Source organism: Elephas maximus, chromosome 1, assembly GCF_024166365.1.
Source record: "Elephas maximus indicus isolate mEleMax1 chromosome 1, mEleMax1 primary haplotype, whole genome shotgun sequence".
Classification (NCBI taxonomy): Eukaryota; Metazoa; Chordata; class Mammalia; order Proboscidea; family Elephantidae; genus Elephas; species Elephas maximus.
In genome coordinates, this window is record NC_064819.1 from 185,349,722 (window position 1) to 185,370,005 (window position 20,284).

Consider the following 20,284-nt stretch of genomic DNA (forward strand, 5'->3'; position numbering starts at 1 on the left):
TGTTTTGGAGATAATTATATGCCTATATACATGGTGGAAACCCTGGTGGCGTAGTGGTTAAGTGCTATGGCTGCTAAACAAAAGGTCAGCAGTTCAGATCCGCCAGACGCTCCTTGGAAACCCTGTGGGACAGTTCAATTGCCTCGATGGCAGCAGGTTTTTTTTTAATATACATGGTAAATAAGGACATCATGTATAGCTGTATACATCAATCTTATAGTCATACTTTTTTGAAACATTTATAAGAACTGCTTATCAGTACCCAAGTTTTACACTTCCTTATTTGGATTGCTATCCAGAATAAAGTTGCTTAATTTATAATGATTTGGCCAGTGCTAGGTTTTATCTTAGAGGAGGATAATGAACAAGTTGGGACTGAATTCTAGTTTAATTTTGGATTTGCTTTAGAGTATTGAAGAAGCTAATTTCATTTATTTCTCAAAACTTCATGCTATTGATGCTTGTCTTTTACATTTTAATGTCAGCAAATTAAATTCTGTTAAGAATAAAATATCAACCAAAAATGAAGTGCTCAGACTACTGGAGATGCCCAGCAACATACAGACATTGAATCTCAGCTGTGTTTCCACAGCGTGATAAGAAAGATAATAATTTTGAGCTATATACAGTGTGGTATCTAACAGGTAGTTTAGATGCCACTGGTGCCTCAATCCAGGTGGAGACTGAAGGAAGTAAGGAAATGGGGAGGCTTATCATTACAAAGTCACTTACGAGAGACTGTTGTCATGAGGCTTGTGTAACTTGGCCATTTCAGGAACAGTAAGCTCTGCAGTTTGATGTCAGAATTGCTTGATGTAAGCATTAATCAAAAGTGAAAGAATACAATTATTTAGCCCGGTACCAGGAGTATAATTAAGAATATTAAAAACAAAATTATATTAAGAACAATTTTTCACAACTCTAAGATTACAAAAAAAAAAAATTTTTTTCCTGATAGAGTGGTAAATTTATCTTCTCCAGCAGATTTTAGAACCAAGCAGTCTAGACTACTAGAGGATGAATTGTAACTAGTCTTTAGGGTCTTGTCTGTCTTACTTTTCAGGGGTCCAGAGGTTTAATAAAAACCTGCGTTAGGGAAGAAAAAAAAAAAACCATCGATCTACTGTAAGAAGCAGAGAAAGTAATTTCCCAGTTATAGGTGGAGATCAGAAAAGCTTAGAAACCTAAATGTTGAAAAAGATCCAAAGTTAATAATTACAATAACCTTCCATTGAGCCTTTATAATGTTCCAACCACTATGTATGTGAATTGTCCCTTTTATTCTTTCAACCTGAAGAAATAGGTGTTATTATCCAAAATTTTATAAGTGAGAAAACTGAGGCTTAGTCAACCTCAGTAATCTGCTCAAGACTATAGAATTAGAAAGTGGTAGCAGCACATCTTAACTTAGAGCTTTGTGCCACCAAGAGTCCCTGGGTGGTGGAAATAGCTAACACACTTGATTGCTAACTGAAAGGTTGGAGGTTTGAGTCCACCTAGCGGTGCCTTGGAAGGAATGCCTGGAAATCTACTTCCAAAACATTAGCAGTTCAAAACCCTATGGAGCACAGTTCTACTCTGACACACATAGGGGTCACCATTAGTCAGACTCGACTCCACAGCCACTGGTGTGCCTTCAGGGCCCACCTGGCCTCCTCAAGTGAGGCTCAGGGAAGGCAGAAGGCTGGAAGGGGGACACAAGAGAACCAATAAAGAGGCATGCATATGTTTCCTGATTTTGAACAGGAGGGTTTTTCCTTGAATTTCAAAACTCTGAACAGGAAACCAGCCCCGTAGTTGCAAAGTTCAGGGAGTGTTGGAGCCAAGGGATGTGGTCATGGGTGTTGCTGGGGACGGGAGTGGCACAAATAGAAAGAGGCCAGGGACTGGGAGCAGCGAGGAATGTGGTGGCTCTTTGGAAAGAAAAGACTGAAGAGGGCCAGAGGAAATTCTGACTGTAGACCCCAGTCAGTGATGGTTGGAACCAATTTCTAAAATGCCCTCTTTGGAGCTTTTTACCACTGCTTCAGATTATCATTACATTTGCAGCATTCTTTATTTGTGTGTTTATTTACTCTGAATGTTTGTTTTAAACTTCATCTTTAGAGTTTTTAATAGGCTGGCATTAAGCTAACATCTGGAAATCAACATAGTAATTACATTAATTTTGTATAGGCTGATTTTCAGTACTACACTCTAGAGGCATAATAATCTCTTTACTCATGCCCCTCAAGATCTGGTGGGGAACGAATAACAGAGCAGTGAGAAGAGAAAAGTCTGGTGTGTGCGAGGGGAGGCTGTCTTATAGCCACAATTTCTCCTCCCTTCAGAGTGCGCCCCAGACCACTCACTCTGTTGGGCTGCCCGTTAGGACTGAACAAAGTGCTGTCTTGCTAATTCTCCCAGCACAAACATCACCTACCCTAATGGGCCATCATACTCCGGTGGCATAGTAGTTAAGAGCTACGTCTGCTAACCAAAAGGTCAGCAGTTCAGATCCACCAGGCACTCGTTGGAAACCCTATGGGACAATTCTGCTCTGTCCTGCAGGGTCACTATGAGTCAGAGCTGACTGGACAGCAACGGGTTTGGTTTGGTTTTTGGTTTTAGGCCACATAATGGGAAGTTAGATTCAGGGATATATTTTTAATCAAATCTTCCTTTATCATTCTAATCATATAACTTCTAAAAATTTATGAGTGTCACATTTTAACACAATGCGATAAATGCACAAAAGCTCTCCATGAGCATCGAGAGTGATGTGATTACAAAAACTGCCCAAATTTGACATCACAGTTAAACTGAATTCTCTCTATCAAGTTTGTATTGGACCAATGATCAAAAAATTTGACATTGCAGGTTTCAGCATAAGATTTAGACTGGAGTTTTGAACTTGCCTCGGGTGATTAATTGATCCCTACAGACATTTGGCTACCATCCTCTTTTAAAAATCTGTGTCCTACTGAACACCTTTTAAGTCTGTCCCTCTTCTTGGTTAAAGCTAATTCTGAAATTCTAAAACTCAAAAAGACTTCCTGTTCAGAACTTGAGTTATACAACTTCACGTAGAAAAGTGTACTTCAAAGAATAGTTCTGTAAATAAGAGAGAGTAGTTCCATTGACATTGTATCAAGTTTGAAAATTTAGGTAAAATTTAGATGTCTGTGATTTTAATAGTTTCATTGTAACCACTTTTGAGAAGTTATTCCAAGAATTAAACAACTCAGGCTCAACGTACAAATAAGGGCTTTAGGAATGTAACTAAGAAAGTATAGGAAAGCTTCCAAAAACTTATGGATTGGCTTAGGAAACTCTCAAAAGAAGACTTCCTCATGTCTCTTTCCTTAAAATTCCTGACGTTAGGAAGCAGAGAAAGATAAAATTCAAAGACCATACACAAAAGGGGAGAAGAACAAGGTTGGGGGTCCAGCTCTTCTTATTTTTGTGATATAGAAGCCAGAAATATGACAGGCTTGTTAAAAAACAAAGGTGAAAATAGGATATACATCTTACGTGAAAAAGATATGTTATCAAACTCTTTGCCCATAAAGTTCTCTTATTAATTATTACAGGAACTGTGCTGCTTTCCAGAACTACTTTTGCAAGTTCTTGTTTTTACATAATTTATTTTATTGTTGTTGAGAATATACAGAGCAGAGCATACACCAATTCAAGAGCTTCTACGTGTACAGTTCAGTGACATTGATTGTATTCTTTGAGTAACCATTCTCACTCTCCTTTTCTGAGTTGTTCCTCCTCCACTGACATAAACTCACTGCCCCCTAAGTTTCCTATCTAATCTTTCAACTTTCTGTTGTCAATTTGATGCCATATAGGTAGACCTTAAAAGAATGTAATGCTCAAGGCAGACATTCTTTATTAGTTAAGCTAAATTATTGTTTGGTTTTAAGGAGACTTCAGGGGATATTTTTGGTTCGAAGTTTAAAGATTATCTCAGGGCAGTAGTTTCAGGGGTTCATCCAGCCTCCATGGCCCCAGAAAGTCTGGAAACCATGAGAATTTGCCATTCTGTTCTGCATTTTTCCCCTTGTGATCAGGATTTTTCTATATAATCTTTGATCAAAATGTTCAGTAACGGTCGCTGATTCTTAAACAATAGATAGCCATGGTTTCTCTTTTGGCAACTTTCAACTTCTGAGTCTGTATAAACCACAGAGTTTTAAAATAGGCAGTAATTTTCTCCTCCTTTTCTTCTTCTGTCAATTTTCTCAGTTCTTCTCCCTCTAATTCCTTTTCTTGTTCCCACCAACAATTGATTCAGTGACAGTGGAGGTAAGGATTGTGGGTCAAAGCAGGAGCATGAGGGCAGGAGAAAAATCACTTCAGGTCCTTGTTTTTCTGCCTCAAATTATGATTTTGAAAAAAAAAAATAGATATCTGGAAGGAAAACATGAATAGAATCAGGAGCGTCTGCTTCTTTTTATATATAGACTCTGGAAAGAAAGTAAGTTATTGCCATTATTGAGAATTATTAGAATAGAAACACCTTCAATATTCCTGGGCACTGGATCTACAGATTTTGCTTTTTCATTGAAAGGTATTTTATAAGCTCTTCCAATTTTGAATAAGAGACAAGCTTCCAGCTAAAAGCAATTTGATGCATATAGCATATATTTTGCTTTTCAGAAAATTATTGAAACTTAGACATTAAAGTATTTATTTAATCATTTATATATTTTCTTTGTGAGAGTACAAATGAAACTAGTCTCTAATAGTGCTATCAGAGCACTCAAAAAAAAAATCACCATTATATAATCTCTTTTTTTTTTTCCAAAAAGAGTATACTGAAAGGTGGAACTGCATGCTTTACTCATCATGAGAAATATTCTCATTTTGAACATTAAATTATAGAAGACAGAAATCCCAGAGGACTATGTTCACATCTCAGTTCTAAGTGGGGAGGCTGAAGAAATGGATTTAGCTCATGTAGTGCAATCACTTACCCGCTTCCAGCCCTTCTACCCAGCTCTCCCCCTTCCCTACTCAAAGCACTCAAATAGGGCAGAAGAGATTAGATAAATACCTTAAAATGACAACATTACTTATGTACAACAGCTGGACACAACTTATGGCCCAGTGGTCCAGTCCCACAGTCCTCAGCATTTTAAATGAATGTTCTCAGAGTTTGTGCCAAAAAAATATTCACCTATTTTTGGGGAATGGAAGGTCAGAAAATATTAACCATGAGGTAATTTTTGCCTCTTCCAGCCCAAGACAGGCTTCATATTTATTTTCTGCAGAAGCGCTACACTTCTTACATATAATTACATAGGCTAACTTCTCAATTACCAATATTGCAAAATTAAAATATATATGTAATTAGAAGAAATGTAGAACTTCATACTGAATAAAATAGACCTCTTGGAGAGCCACAATAAGGTCTTAGGAACTTAAATACCTGGCATTTTACAGTATATTAGGCCCTGGAAAGATTTTGACTGCTAACCAAAAGGTGGGTGGTTTGAACCTACCAGCTGCTCTTTGGAAAGCCTATGAGGCAATTCAGCTGATCCTATAGGGTCACTATAAGTTGGAATCAACAGCAACAGTGTTTTTTTCTTTTTTGGAGTCACCTAGAGATCTCACCTCCCCAGTCCTGTGAGTACTCCTCCTCTTTTGGAAATCTTTGCCCCCCTCCCTTCGTCTGAATTTTCTTTAAAGCTTACCATAGGCGGGCAGACTCACAGGGCAAAGGTGAAAAGAGGTAAAACAGGATTCAGGATTCTCGCAACAGAAGGCTGAGTCCTGTTCACACACGGCTCAGTTTCCAGTTCTCTGGATCACCTTGACTAAATCACTGAGGAGAGGTTGGCAGAGTTGGAAAGCGCTTGGCAAATATAAATACTGAGTTACATCTCCCTTGGGAGTTGTGGGGGGGAATATTACTGTCACCTAAATCTGGTGAGGTAATATTCATTGGAGCCTCTTCAAACGCCTCCCCTGTGGGAAATAACTTGGCAAACCTCCATTCCTACTCCTTGTCAGGTCACATTTATTTTTACTTCTAGGTATAATTGAAGAATTTTAGCCCATTAATATAGGAAGGTTCCTCAGGGGTTTCAGAGATGAATCCTTGATTGATGTTCCATGGGAATTATGCTTATGTTGTTGGGGAGCAGGGGGAAGCAAATTTTGAGATGAGGCGTTATACACATATAATGCTGGGACATTGGTAGAGAAAATCACAAGAGAAAAACTCTTGCATAACTACCTGGTAGTATGTGGAGTAGCTAGAACTCTCATATACTGCTGGTGGGAATATAAAATGGTACAGTCACTTTGGAGAACAGGTTGGCAGTTCCTAATAAAATTAGCATATACTTAGCATGTTGTCATTGTTGTGTGCTGCCAAGTCAGTTCCAACTCATAGCAATCCTATATTACAGAGTAGAACTGCCCTGTAGAGTTCCCTAGGGAACAGGTCTTCTCCCATGTAGGCCCTGGTGGGTTTGAACCACTGACCTTTCAGTTAGCAGCTGAGCACTTAACCTTTGTGCCACCATGGCTCTTTATACTTACCATATGATCCAGCAGTTGCACTCCTAGGTATTTATCTACGAGAAATGAAAACATAATGTCCACACAAAGAACTATGCACAAATATTCTCAGCAGCTTTATTCATGATCATCAAAAACTAAACAACCCAAATGCCTATCAACTGGTAAAAGGAAAACAAATTGTGGTAAATTCATACAAAGGAATACCACTGAGCAATAAAAAGGAATGAACTACCGGTGCATGCAACAACATGGACAATCTCAAAATCTCATTGTGGTAAATGGAAGAAGCCAGACACAAAAACTTACATACTGTGTGATTTCATTTATATAACATTCTGGAAAAGGCAAAGCTAGGAGGACAGAAAATATATCAGTTGCTGCCAGAGGCTGAGTATCAGGGGAAGAGATTGACTGCAATGGGGCACAAGGAAACTTCTGGGGGTGGTGAAACTATTTTGTATATCTTATTTGTTATAGAAATTATATAACTAACTGTAGAGGTTACATTTGTCAAAACTCTTCAAACTGTACACTTAAAAGGGGTGAACTTTAATTGTCCGTGAATTATACTTCAATAAATCTGACCTCAAAAACCCAAAACCAAGCCCATTGCCGTCGAGCTGATTCCGATTCAAAGTGACCTTAGAGGGGAAAAAAGAAAGAAAATTAATTGTCTCTCTACTATCAATCTGTGATGACCATAATGAGATAATATTATTGGGCCCAGAGTTTCCTGTATATAAGCTGCTCCTTCAGTGTCACTTAAGGTTATTTGTTGCTGTTAGCTTCTGCCGAGTCAGCCTCAGAGTCATGGTGACCCCATACACAATGGAACAAAACGCCACCCACTCAGTGCCACCCCCATGATCGGTTGTAGATGGGACTGTTGTGATCCATAGAGTTTTCATTGGTTGAGGATATTCAGCAGCACCATGAAAACTTTCTGTATCTTTATGACTGCACAATGAGTACAGTTTCCCAAAATGTACTTACTCCCAGGAACTTACTGGTGTGAGATGAACTGTTACTTATCAGGCTCATAATCCATTAAGCAATGCAAAAACACACAAATTCCATAACATATGCAGTACTTACAAGTGAATCTGCGCCGAATCTGGTCTTCCACAGTCTTTCTCAAACCTACAGTATCCAGTAGTGCATATCCTGTTTGTACTAAAATGGATGAATCTTAAATAGAGTGATACTTTACGCAGAACTCTCAGTACCTCAGAACAATAAATGATTTTCCATTGAAGGAAATTGACTTGAATATGTAACGGCATCTCCTCCGCTGAATGAATGCTTTAACTATCTCATATAAACTTTCTCTCTCTCCCTCCCTCTCTCTCTCTCTAACAGACCCTCCCGCATTAATGGATGCCCTTCTGATTCTTTCAATCCGAATAGCATATAAGCTTAGGGAGGTTGTCTCCCTGCTTTATCTGGAGTCCAAGTTGACTGTTAATTCCAAAAATCTTTAAGCATTCATGCTGAGAGCTGGCATAGAGCAATACTCATTCCTGGCACGCAGCTCCAGGTTCATGCGGGAGATTAAAGGGTGGTTACAAGATGATAACTGTATTGCCTGAAGGAGATAAGTCCCCTTCTGCCAAAATGGTGCTTTGTATGTAATTAGTGTAAAAATTCAGAGGAATAGAGTTTATCCTCACAATCATCTTTCTCATTAAAAAAGAATCATAATGGAAGAACAAAGCAGTCCCTGCAGTGAATTGAATTGCTTTCTCTAAGTTTTCATTAAATCAAAGACTCAGCAGTTAGCCATCTTGCAGACACTTTTGCAGTCTGCTACAACAGATTTACAAGAAAGGAAAAAAAATGAAGCAAACAATTTTTTTTTCCCTTCACAGGACTAGAATTGCATTATGATTATCTTTAGATCAGGTTCCCTGGCCATGCATTTTTTTGAAAGTCTGGTTTCGTTGGTTTCTATTTCTGAGATTTTTGAGAACAAGGAGGAGGATCATGTAACTTACCAAATATAAATAAGATGCTTGCAAATGAGTGGGTTCAGACTACAAGTTGGAGTGGCTGGGCCCTTTCAGTAGCCTATATGAGGAAGAACATGAAGCAAATGACTTTCCAATAAAAGAAAACATCATCAGAATTTATGTTTCTGATCATTTTTTAATTATAGTATCTTTGACACTTTCTTCTTTCTAAGAAATATCTTTTATCTTTAACTGCCTAGTTAATCATTTCTTAAAAAAAAAAGGTATATCTTGAAGAATTACATTTAGGAATTATTACTTAAGTCCACTAAATTAAAGTATAAGCTTAAATAATTAGGGTTTAGACTCTTTCTATTTCTCAATTTTATCAAAATTGAAGAGCCATTGAGTCAACCTGGGAAGATTCCGTAACACATCTATGCCGTTATTCACTTGGTAAATCAGAGTAATAGTGGTAACTACCTTATGGATTTTGTGGAGACTAAATGAGGTGATATATAAAAAACTTCTAGCACAATGTCAGGCATATAGAAAGCATTCAACAAATATCAGCTTCCATCATCAGCATCAGACTTAATAAATGTTATCCTTCTACTTACCAAATTTGATTTTATATGTGTAGCACTTAATTTGAATAATTTCTACTGTGAGGACCCTGAAATTCAAAAACCATATTCCAGCATTTTTTCAAGACCAATGATTTATTCATTGCAAATACCTTTTCTCAACAACATACACAGTGACTCTGGATGGGGACCTCGCCAGGTGGAATACAAAGGAATCAAATTTACTACCTCTGTGGAAAGATACTATGGAGAAGCTCAATACCATCAGTCAGAACAAGGCCAGGGGCTGACTGTGGAACAGACCATTAATCGCTCATATGCAAGTTGACGTTGAAGCTGAAGAAAATCAAAACAAGTCCGCAAAGGCTAAATTATGACCTTTTGTTTATCTCACCTGAATTTGGAAACCATCTAAAGAATAGATTTGACTGAACACTAATGTTTGAATGCTGAACACTTAATGTCCGAAGGCCAGACAAGTTGTGGGATGACATCAAGGACATCGTACATGAAGAAAGCAAAAGGTTATTAAAAACACACAAAAGAAAGAAAAGGCCAAAATGGACCTCAGAAGAGACTCTGAAACTTGCTCTTGAGCATAGAGTAGCTAAAGTGAATGAAAGAAATGGTGTACTAAAAAAGCTAAACAGAAAATTTCAAAGGGTGGCTCAAGAAGACAAAGTAAAGTATTATAGTATAATGTACAAAGATCTGGCATTAGAAAACCAAGTGGGAAAAGGTGCTCTGCTTTCCTCAAGTTGAAAGAACTGATGCAAAAATTCAAGCCACAAGTTGCAATATTGAAGGATTGTATGGAAAAATATTAAACTATTGCAGGAAGCATCAAAAGAAAATGGAAGGAATACACAGAGTCATTGTCCCAAAAAGATTTGATCCATGTTCAACTATTTCAGGAGATAACATATGTCCAAGAACTGATGGTATTGAAGGAAGAAGTCCAAGCTGCACTGAAGGCATTGGCAAAAAACAAGGCTCCAGAAATTGACAGAATACCAACTGAGATGTTTCAACAAACGGATGCAGCTCTTGAGGTGCTAACACATCCATGCCAAGAAATTTGGAAAGCAGCTACCACACCAACCAACTGGAAGAGATCCACATTTGTGCCCATTCCAAAGAAAACTGATCCAATAGAATGAAGGAATTATAGAACAATATCATTAATATCACATTCAAGAAAAATTTTGCTGAAGATCATTTAAAAGTGGTTGCAGCAGTACCTCAATGGGAATTGGCCAGAAATTCAAGCCAGGTTCAGAAGAGGACATGGAACAAGGGGGATCATTGCTGAGGTCAGATGTATCTTGGCTGAAAGCACAGAATGCCAGTAAGATGTTCACCTGTGTTTTATTGACTATGTAAAGGCCTTCAACTGTGTGGATCATAACAAATTATGGATAACACTGAAGAATAGGAATTCCAGAACATTTAATTGTGCACATGAGGAACCTGTATGTAGATCAAGAGACAGTTGTTCAAACAGAACAAGGTGATACTGCATGGTTTAAAGTCAGGAAAGGTGTGTGTCAAGATTTTATCCATTCACCATACTTATTAAATCTGTATGCTGAGCAAATAATCTGAGAAACTGGACTATAAGAAGAAGAACGCAGCATTGGGATTGGAGAAAGACTCATTAACAACCTGTGATGTACAGATGACACAATCTTGCTTGCTAAAAGTGGAGAAAACTTGAAGTACTTACTGATGAAGATCACAGACCACAGGCTTCAGTGTGGATTAAATCTCAACATAAAGAAAATAAGAATTCTCGCAACTGGACCAATAAGCAACATTGTGATAAAAGCAGAAAATATTGAGGTTGTCATGGATTTCATTTTACTTGGATCCACAATCAATGCCAATAGAAGCAGCAGTCAAGAAATCAAATGACATATAGCGTTGGATAAAATTGCTGCAAAAGACCTCTTTAAAGTGTTAGAAAGCAAAGATGTCACTTTGAGGACTAAGATGTGCCTGATCCAAGCCATGGTATTTTCAATCATCTCTTAAGCATGCGAAAGCTGGACAATGAATAAGGAATCCATAAGAAGAATTGATGCCTTTGAATTATAGTTTTGGTGAAGAATGTTGAACCTACCACGGACTGCCAGAAGAATGAACAAATCTGTCTTGGAAGAAGTATAGCCAGAATGCTTACCTTAGAAGCAAGAATGGCAAGACTTCGTCTCACATACTTTTGACATGTTATCAGGAGGAACCAGCCCCTGGAGAAGCACATCATGCTTGGTAAAGTAGAGGGTCAGCAAAAAGGAGGAAGACCCTTAACGAGATGGATTGACGCAGTGGCTACAACAATGGGCTCAGACATAGCAACGATTGTGAGAATGGCACAGGACCGGGCGGTGTTTGTTCTGTTGTACATAGGGTCACCATGAGTTAAAACCAACTCGATGGCACTTAATGACAACAACAGCACAACATGTTCTTCTTCACTTGCCCCTGGATGTCACAGTAGGCATTGATGTCATTCATAAAAGAATCAAAAAGATGTGTTAGATGCCTTCTTACCACTACCATGGCCAGCAAGTGAAATAACTCACTAATATAATCAGTACACTGGCCCTTGACTACTTCTAAAATGCACTAGCCCAAGACACCCCCTCCCAGATTGTAGAGTGGGGGTTCTTCTGCCTGAGAAACCAAGCCAAGAATGCAACAGGCACTCAGAATCTTGGCTTAGAAGGAGCCAGAACCACACTTCCACTTTTAGGTATATCTGCGCTCTAATGATCTAAACTATGAGAGATCAGAAAAGGGAAGGAGGGCTGCTAATGGGAGGAGTTGAGACAATTTCTTAGGCCAGTGCTTGCCCCAGAAATAAGGGAACCTTTTTTTGTCCTAGAGCTTGGATTAAGGCCGTGAAATCTCAAGACAGAATTGCTACCCACCCTTCCTCTGCTGTGTGTATGTCTTATCTCTTATCCTGTTTTGCAGCCTTTTCCTTCTCACAAAGCCTTAACTGATAGGAAAGTGGGGAATGTGAGACGAAAAACATTCTCATTCCTTTTACTGAAACAAAACTGTCATTACAAACCCAGATATTACTGAGAAGATCCAGAGTCGGTTTATTCTATGGCTGCAAGAAAAAAGTCAGAGCAACAAAGACAGTGGATTAAGGCGTGCTATAAACTAAACTTGATCACTATTTTTCCTGCAAATTTTTTCTTCCACGACACACACAGAATGCATCTGTGAACTGTAACTACTGAATATGCAGACAGAAAACAAAGCAGATCCAAACCAGCTAGGAAAATGACATTCCCATTTGGCCTGTTGGCCAAGGCTCTTGCCAGCTGGAGAGGTTGAGAAAATAGATGTTTTGGCCATAGACAGAATGGGATGCCATTTCTTTCCCTGAAAATTTCAGGCAAGGAATCAGTACTTCGGACAAGGGCCATAGATGTTTTAGGAGACCCCATCATTAAAACTCAGATTTTAAGATGCATTCCCAGAGGGTGAATTGGGTCACTACATTATAATCACAATCCCAAGTCTCCACCACTTATTTGGCATAATCAATGAACAGCACATCACTTTAAGGTCTAATCATTGTAAGAAACCTATAAGCAGAGATCTTATCTTACTAGTGAACTACTACAAAAACAAGAACTGACCTTGGAGGGGCTCGTTAAAAGGGTTTGTGCTCCCATTTTTTAACAGAGGAAGAAATCCTTTCTATTTCAAAGTTTAAAAAGTAAAATCAGAGTGGGGAGAGAAGAAAAGTTAAACAATAAGCTGAGATGAAAAAGAGCTGCAAAATGCCCCAAGAGAGCACGAAAGGCTTCGGGCTACAAAGCCAGGGAAGTGGCCACCAGCATGTCACTCTGTAGTTGAGAAGAGACAAAGGCCACACTATCCTAGATCGTGGAGCTGTTGTTTGACCATTGTTCAACAGCAGGAGTACACCGCAGACAAACTCTGTACTACTGGGGACTCACCAAATTCAAAACAGCAGGCTCTATACCTGTACGCACATTTCAACTTTTGGCTTAGCGGATGTCATTCATTGAGGCCAAAATTTCCAGCTATGCAGTGTTAAACTCAGTACCATTATAGCACAGCTTTAAGCAAGCTATTGATTTTAAACTTTTGTTAGACTAAGAGAAACTAAGGTAGAGCATTCAGAAGCAAGCAAAGAACTGAATTTCTAAAAATAAAGTTAAGGAACTTGGTAAGTAACTTCTGTGAAACAGAAATGTGTGGGCAGAACTTACGTAAGTGACATAGATATTGAAGTCTCTGCACTGTTAAAAATTGCAAGTTATTTACTATATAGAAACAATAGCTCTCAATCCCAGGTTCCTGATGTGTGGCTTCAGATATGCACAGTGATTTAGATACTTGAGAGGAAAGCTGTTAGTAAATGTGTTTTTCTATGAGAATGTCTCTTAACTAAGGGAGCCACCCTGAGGCACAGGCCAAAGAGATAACCCCTGCCAAGCATACAGAGCTTTATTTTTTTTGGTTCTACCTATGATCACTTTGGAAACCCCGGTGGTGTAGTGGTTAAGTAGTATGGCTGCTAACCAAGAGGTCCTTAGTTCAAATCCACTAGGCGCTCCTAGGAAACTCTATGGAGCAGTTCTACCCTGTCCTATAGAGTCGCTATGAGTTGGAATCCACTCGATGGCAACAGTTTTCTTCAATGATTATATGGAAAATTCCAGAGACTCAGACCTGATTGCATCTTTTTCAAATTTCTCCTATCTAAATTTCTGTTTTCTTGCCTTCCTCTGTTACTCATTTCTTTTTTCATTCATATATTTATTCACTCATACCTTACTTCATTTATTCAGCAAAAGCTTTTTGAGGGCTTCCATTTGTCAAGCATTATACTACTAGGTGTGAAGAATACCAAATTCAGTAAAGATGGTCTCCCTTCTCTCACCTGCTCCACGCGAACAAACAATATAGGGAGATTGGCAAGAAAGGAGGCCCCGCCATTGCGAGAATATATATTTAAGGGCTTCCCTTTTCCTTATCTCCCCAAACCTTCATTTCAGAAGCATTTACTTTTCCTCTGCCATTCGTTTCTCTACTCATTTCTCTACCCAGCCTACAGTCCTCCCTTTCCCAGTTATTTATAACAGAATAATTCAGTTAGAATCAATACGTTGCTGTGTCATGTCCTTCTCACTGGCCTTTCACCCTTTAATGCATACACCTTTAATCCATGGACCCTGACTTTGCCTTAAGTAGAGCAGCAGCTGTTCCTCCAGTCCCTACCCTGCTCCCCCTCCCCGCACCCTATCTCCTTAGGAGAACAGTGCACAGACATCATCTACCTCTTTCGTTTAGACTTAGCTGTGGCACCTTCTTGACTGCTAGACTTCTATGAGCTAGAGAAGTTAGGTATTTTCTTGATTATTAGTGACTTCCTAGACCTTCAAAGGTCTCCCCTTTCTGCACCAGCAGTTATATTTAGATTACACGTCTACCTCACTTTGCCTGACTTAAATGACCCCTCTGCATACTGATATATTACATTGGACAGATCAGCTGAAAAAGACCTCTTTAAAGTGTTAAAAGGCAAAGGTGTCATTTTAAGGACTCAGGTGCACCTGACCTGAGCCGTGGTGTTTTGGATCACCTCATATGTGTGTGAAAGTTGGACAATGAATAAAGAAGACCCCAAAGAAGAATTGATGCCCTTGAATTATGCTGTTAGCAAAGAATATTGAATATACCATGGACTGCCAAAAGAATGAACACACCTGTCTTGGAAGAAGTATGACCAGAATGCTTCTTAGAAGCAAGGATGGCACGAAACTACGTCGCACATACTTTGGATATGTTATCAGCAGGGATCAGTCCCTGGAGAAGGACTTCATGCTTGGTAGAGGGTCAGCAAAAAAGAGGAAGACCCTCAATGAGATCGATTGACATCTCATTGCAATGGCTGCAATACTGGGCTCAAACATAGCAATGATTGTGAGGATGGCACAGGACCAGGCAGTGTTTCGTTCTGTTGTACATAGGGTTGATAAGAGTTGGAACCAGCTCAACAGCACCTAACAACAACAACAACAACAACTGCATAGTGACAGACAGTCCATCACTTCTCAGGCCTTGTCCCTTTAAGAAGCTTCACCCTTTCCCTGGTGATTTAGAGATGCACCTTTAGGACTTGCTGATGATTGAAGTTAAGCTCTTCCCCAGTTTCTAACAACCCCCATAAAAGATTACAAACCTTGATACTTTACTGCTATAAAATGAAAAGGGATCAAGTAAGAGCACAGTGGTGATATAAGCGCTCATGGATTTTGTCCCAGAATCTACACAGGAGAAAGACTTTCAGCCACTCTTTGGAACCATTAGCATCTGCAGAGGAAAGAGAAAGGACAGCAAAATACCAGCCTCTTACTTGCTTTTGACTAACTGGCTCATTTCATTTTCTCAGTATAAAGCGTGCTTGATTCAGCAAATATTCATCAGATCTCCTTCACACGATTAGGTTCTCATTCTGTAGTATTCTAGAGGAGTAAATTAATGGTGCCTTTTTTTGTTTGTTTGTTTTGTTTTTTGATAGTATTGTCACAATTTACACGGTTTCTAATAGTTCCGATTCATCTTCAGAAAGTGGCAGAGGCAAATATCCAGCCAAATGTATCAATGTGTATGATTCTTCTGAAGAAATCATTAATGTGTCCTATTAATCTTGCACCAAACTCTCTGGTCTAAATCTATTTATTCAGGGGTTCACTTGAAAACCAGAAAAGGATATCCCACTCTAGCAGAGGCACCTCCAAATACACCCAGATGGCCCCTGTCTAACTCTGTAGCATCCCAGGGTTAAAATTTAAACACACCGAACCAACTAACTCTTAGACTACCCATGTCATTTCTGGGGTTGAAGTTTAGTTTGGTTGTAGCATATTTGACTGATGCAAAATTGTCTTCAGTTAAATTTTAAAATATCTATTGAGGCTCATTATGTTCCAGATACTGATTGTTGTTGTCATTAGGTGCCGTCTAGTTGGCTCCGACTCATAGCAACCCTATGCACAACAGAACCAAATGCCTGGTCCTGTGCCATCTTCACAATTGTTGCTATGCTTGAGGCCACTGTTACTATTACTGTGCCAATCCGTCTAATTGAGGGCCTTTCTTCTTTTTCACTGACCCTTTCTTTTACCAAGCATGATGTTGTTCTCCAGGGACTGATCCCTACTGATGACATGTCCAAAGTATGTGAGACATAGTCTCGCTATCCTTGCTTCTAAGGAACATTCTGGTTGTACTTCTCCCAAGACAGATTTGTTTGTTCTTTTGGCAGTCCGTGGTATATTCAATGTTCTTTGCTAACACCACAATTCAAAGGCTTCAACTCTTCTTTGGTCTTCCTTATTCATTGTCCAGCTTTCACATGCATATAAAGGAAATCGAAAACACCATGGTTGGATCAGGCACACCCTACTCCTCAAGGTGACATCTTTGCTTTTCAACACTTTAAAGAGGGCTTTTGCTGCAGATTTGTCCAATACGATGCATCTTTTAATTTCTTGACTGCTGCTTCCATGGGTGTTGATTATGGATCCAAGTAAAATGAAATTCTTGGCAACCTCCATCTTTTCTCCGTTTATAATGATGTTGCTTATTGGTCCGGTTGTGAGGATTTTTGTTTTCTTTATATCGAGGTGTAATTCATACTGAAGGCTGTGGTCTTTGATGTTCATCAGTAAGTGCTTCAAGTCCTCTTCACTTTCAGCAAGCAAGGTTGTGTCATCTGCATAATGCAGGTTGTTAATAAGTCTTCCTCTAATCCTAATGCCCCGTTCTTCTTCATATAGTCCAGCTTCTCGGATTATTTGCTCAGCGTACAGATTGAATAGGTACGGTGAAAGGATACAACCCTGACGCACACCTTCCCTAACTTTAAACCATTCGAACAGCCCCTTAGTCTGTTTGAATGACTGCCTCTTGACCCATGTACAGGTTTCTCATGAGCACAATTAAGTGTTCCAGAACCCCCATCCCCTGAAATGTTATCCATAAATTGTTAGATACTGTTTGAGACCCTTAAAATTGCCCTTTCTCCTTCCCCATCACCTCTCACCCAAACTGCTGCTACTGCCTCGAACTACTTCTCTCTCTGACACCTGCCACACCTTCATCCTTGTGATCGTTAAGGTTGTGTGTCAACTTGGCTAGATCATGATTCTCAGTGGTTTGGCAGTTGTGATGTCGTTTGGCTGTCATATGATGTGATCACTTCCATGATGAGATTTGATGTAATGCGATCACCTCCATGACGGGATTTGCTGTGAGTAGCCAACCAGTTGAAAGAGAGTTTTCTTTGAGGATGTGGCCTGCATTGAATGTAAGTAGACCCTCTGACAAGGGTCTTGGGCTTTTGCTTGCCCTGGATCTGGCAGCTGGCTGCTGTTTGTCTGACCTCTGGTTCTTGGGACTTGAGCTAGCAACTTACCTGCAGTCTTGTCTGAGGATCTGGGAGTTTGTGGATCTTTGCAGCCTGTGAGCAAGAGCCCTGCTGTATGACCTGCCTATCTTGGGTTTGCCAGCCCCTGCGGCTATGTCAATCAGAAGAAGCCTCCAGCCTGACCTACAAATTTGGGATATTCCAGCCTTTATAACTATGTGACCCAATTTCTTGATATATATGTATCTTTATATAGATATTTATGTGCTTTACTGGTTTTTCTTTTCCAGAGAACCCAGCCTAAGACAATCCTGTAACCCCTATTTTAAAACTTTAACCCAAAGTGCACTAGCAGCCAGGTGCTGGGGGTTCATGTAAACCCTTCTTCATTTATATTTTAGATTGAAATCACAATTGAAAAAATAAATAACAGTTGGGGGAGGAATTGGTTAATAAAAAATGATTGTTTTCCACATCTGTTGGAATCAAAATGTACTTCTCTCCTTCGCTCTGTGAACCAGAATAAGGTCTCTTAGTAAGGATTCAAAGAGGCTGAAAATCAAGATACTAGGATGCTGCTATTACTGCTTTCTAATTAGCCTGTATACTTTAGGAAAGAAAATTTGCCAAAGATACAATATTCTAATTTTTGATCTCTTAGCAGGTTTTCTTCTAATGTGCAAGCCACAAGACTTTGAATGACGGAATAGGAGACTTTGATCCTAATGTAAGAAAATAAGCTTAATATTTTAGGTCCTAATTTCGTAAGAAATAACTTTAGTTGATACTAAAATGTATGTACATCATTATTGTTAAACTCAATACCATTCTTCTCGTAATACAGAACTTCCAATTAAAATCAGTGTAATTAGGTTGAAAGTTAAAATGAATTGAAATACTTCCCTGATAGTAAATCTTCCCACCTTTGTTGGACTGCTTCTAAGGTATATGTCCACTTAATAAAAACAGCCAATTACCTGGAAAGAGCCATGGGAAGCCAAGAGACTTTGAGACAGTATTTCAGGAGACAATGTTATAACCATTTTTAAAATTTATTTTTATTTTTTAAGTTACTCAAGTAATTCCTGAACATTTCAAGTACAGACATAAATATGGTCTTAAAAAAAAAAGTGCTAGTCGCCTACATGCTTCCAATCTCCCTCATAAATCCCCCTCTCTTCTTCAAAGCAAATCTTTGTTAAAATTTTGTGATTCATCTTTCAAAGAATTTTTCTATTCATTTGCATTCATATACATAGTTATAGTGCATTTTCATGTAAATACTAGGAACTATACATAAAATTCCACTACTTGCTTTTTTCACTTAATATTATCTCAAAAACTTTTCTGTCTCAGAACATGTACATCTACTTCACGTTTTTAATTGCGCATAATATTGATAAACCAACAATTAGAATTTTTTCCAATTCTGACTTATGTCATCCATTTTACAAGAAGCATCCTAGTAGATATATCTTTGAGTAAATGTGAGAGTATCTTATAGTTTAGATTTCTAAAAATTTAAATGTTCTCAACTATAAGAAAGTGAACAGTCCAGTTAAAAAGTGTGCAAAAAAACTGAACAGATACCTCACCAAAGAAGATATACAGATGGCAAATAAACATATGAAAAGATGCTGAACATCACATATAATTAGACAGTGCAAAGTAAAATAACAATGACAGCAATTATATACCTATTAAAAAAATTAGAATGGCTAAAACCCAAAACATCTGTAACACCAAATGCTGGCAAGAATGTGGAGCAACAGGACCGCCCATTCACTGCTGGTGGGAATGCAAAATGGTTCAGCCGCTTTAGAAGATAGTCTGGCAGCTTCTTACAAAGTTAAAGGCTTATCAAAAAATTTAGTAGTTGTGCTCCTAGGTATTTACCCAAATGAGTTGAAAACTTATGTCTGCATAATAACCTGCTCACAAGTGTATGTAGTGGCTTTATTCAAAATTGTCAAAAATTGGAAGCAACCAAGATGCATTCAATAAGTGAATGAACAAAGAAACTGTGGTACACCGATACAATGGAATATTACTTAGCGATAGAATGAGCTATCAAGCTACAGAAAGACATGGAAGAACCTTAAATGCATATTGCTAAGTGAAAGAAGACAGTCTGGAAAGGTTATGTACTGCATAACTCCACTTATACGAAATTCTGGAAAAGGCAAAATTACAGAGACAACAAGAAGATCAAGTGGTTGCTGGGGGGTGGGATGGGGGATGAATAGCTGGAGCTCAGAGGATTTTTAGGGCAGTGAATCTATTGTGTATGATACTGTAAGGTGGACACATAATATTATGCAGTTGTCAAAACCCACAGGACTGTAAAAGACAAAGAATGAACCCTAGTGTCAACTATGGACTTTGGTTAATAAAAATGTATCAGTATTGATCCATCACTTGTAGTAAACGCATCACCTGAATGCAAGATGTTAATCATAGAGGAAACTGAGTGAAGGGGTAGCATATAGGAACTCTGTATTTCCTGGTCAATTTTCAATAAATCTAAAACTGCTCTAAAAAAATAAAGTCTACTAATTAAAAAAAATGTAAACACTGAGTCAAAGGGCATTTTAAATACTGATAAATACCACCAAATTCCACCCCCCAAAAGTCATTACCAATTCAAAAGCCTACCAACAGTAGGCTACATACCTTTAAGATTTATATCCTTCAAAGTGAATTCTTAATTTCTGTTTTCTAATATGGGAGATAATTAAAATGCCCAGTTTTAAGTTTTATCTGCTAGGGTATCTACTAAGGCAACCAAACCAAAACCCATT

General features: G+C 38.6%; 1 protein-coding gene and 1 long non-coding RNA gene across 2 annotated transcripts in view; one reads left to right on the plus strand and one right to left on the minus strand.

Annotated features, from left to right (window-relative positions):
- The window catches only part of SLC35F1 (solute carrier family 35 member F1), a 536,791-nt gene that overhangs the window by 325,286 nt on the left and 191,221 nt on the right, over nucleotides 1-20,284 (plus strand). The window lies entirely within an intron of this gene.
- On the minus strand, nucleotides 2,125-8,723 carry LOC126084994 (uncharacterized). Its single transcript, XR_007519151.1, has 3 exons — nucleotides 7,108-8,723; nucleotides 6,541-6,575; nucleotides 2,125-4,398 (listed from the first exon to the last, which is right to left on the minus strand). It is a non-coding gene; the product is annotated as an uncharacterized LOC126084994 (long non-coding RNA).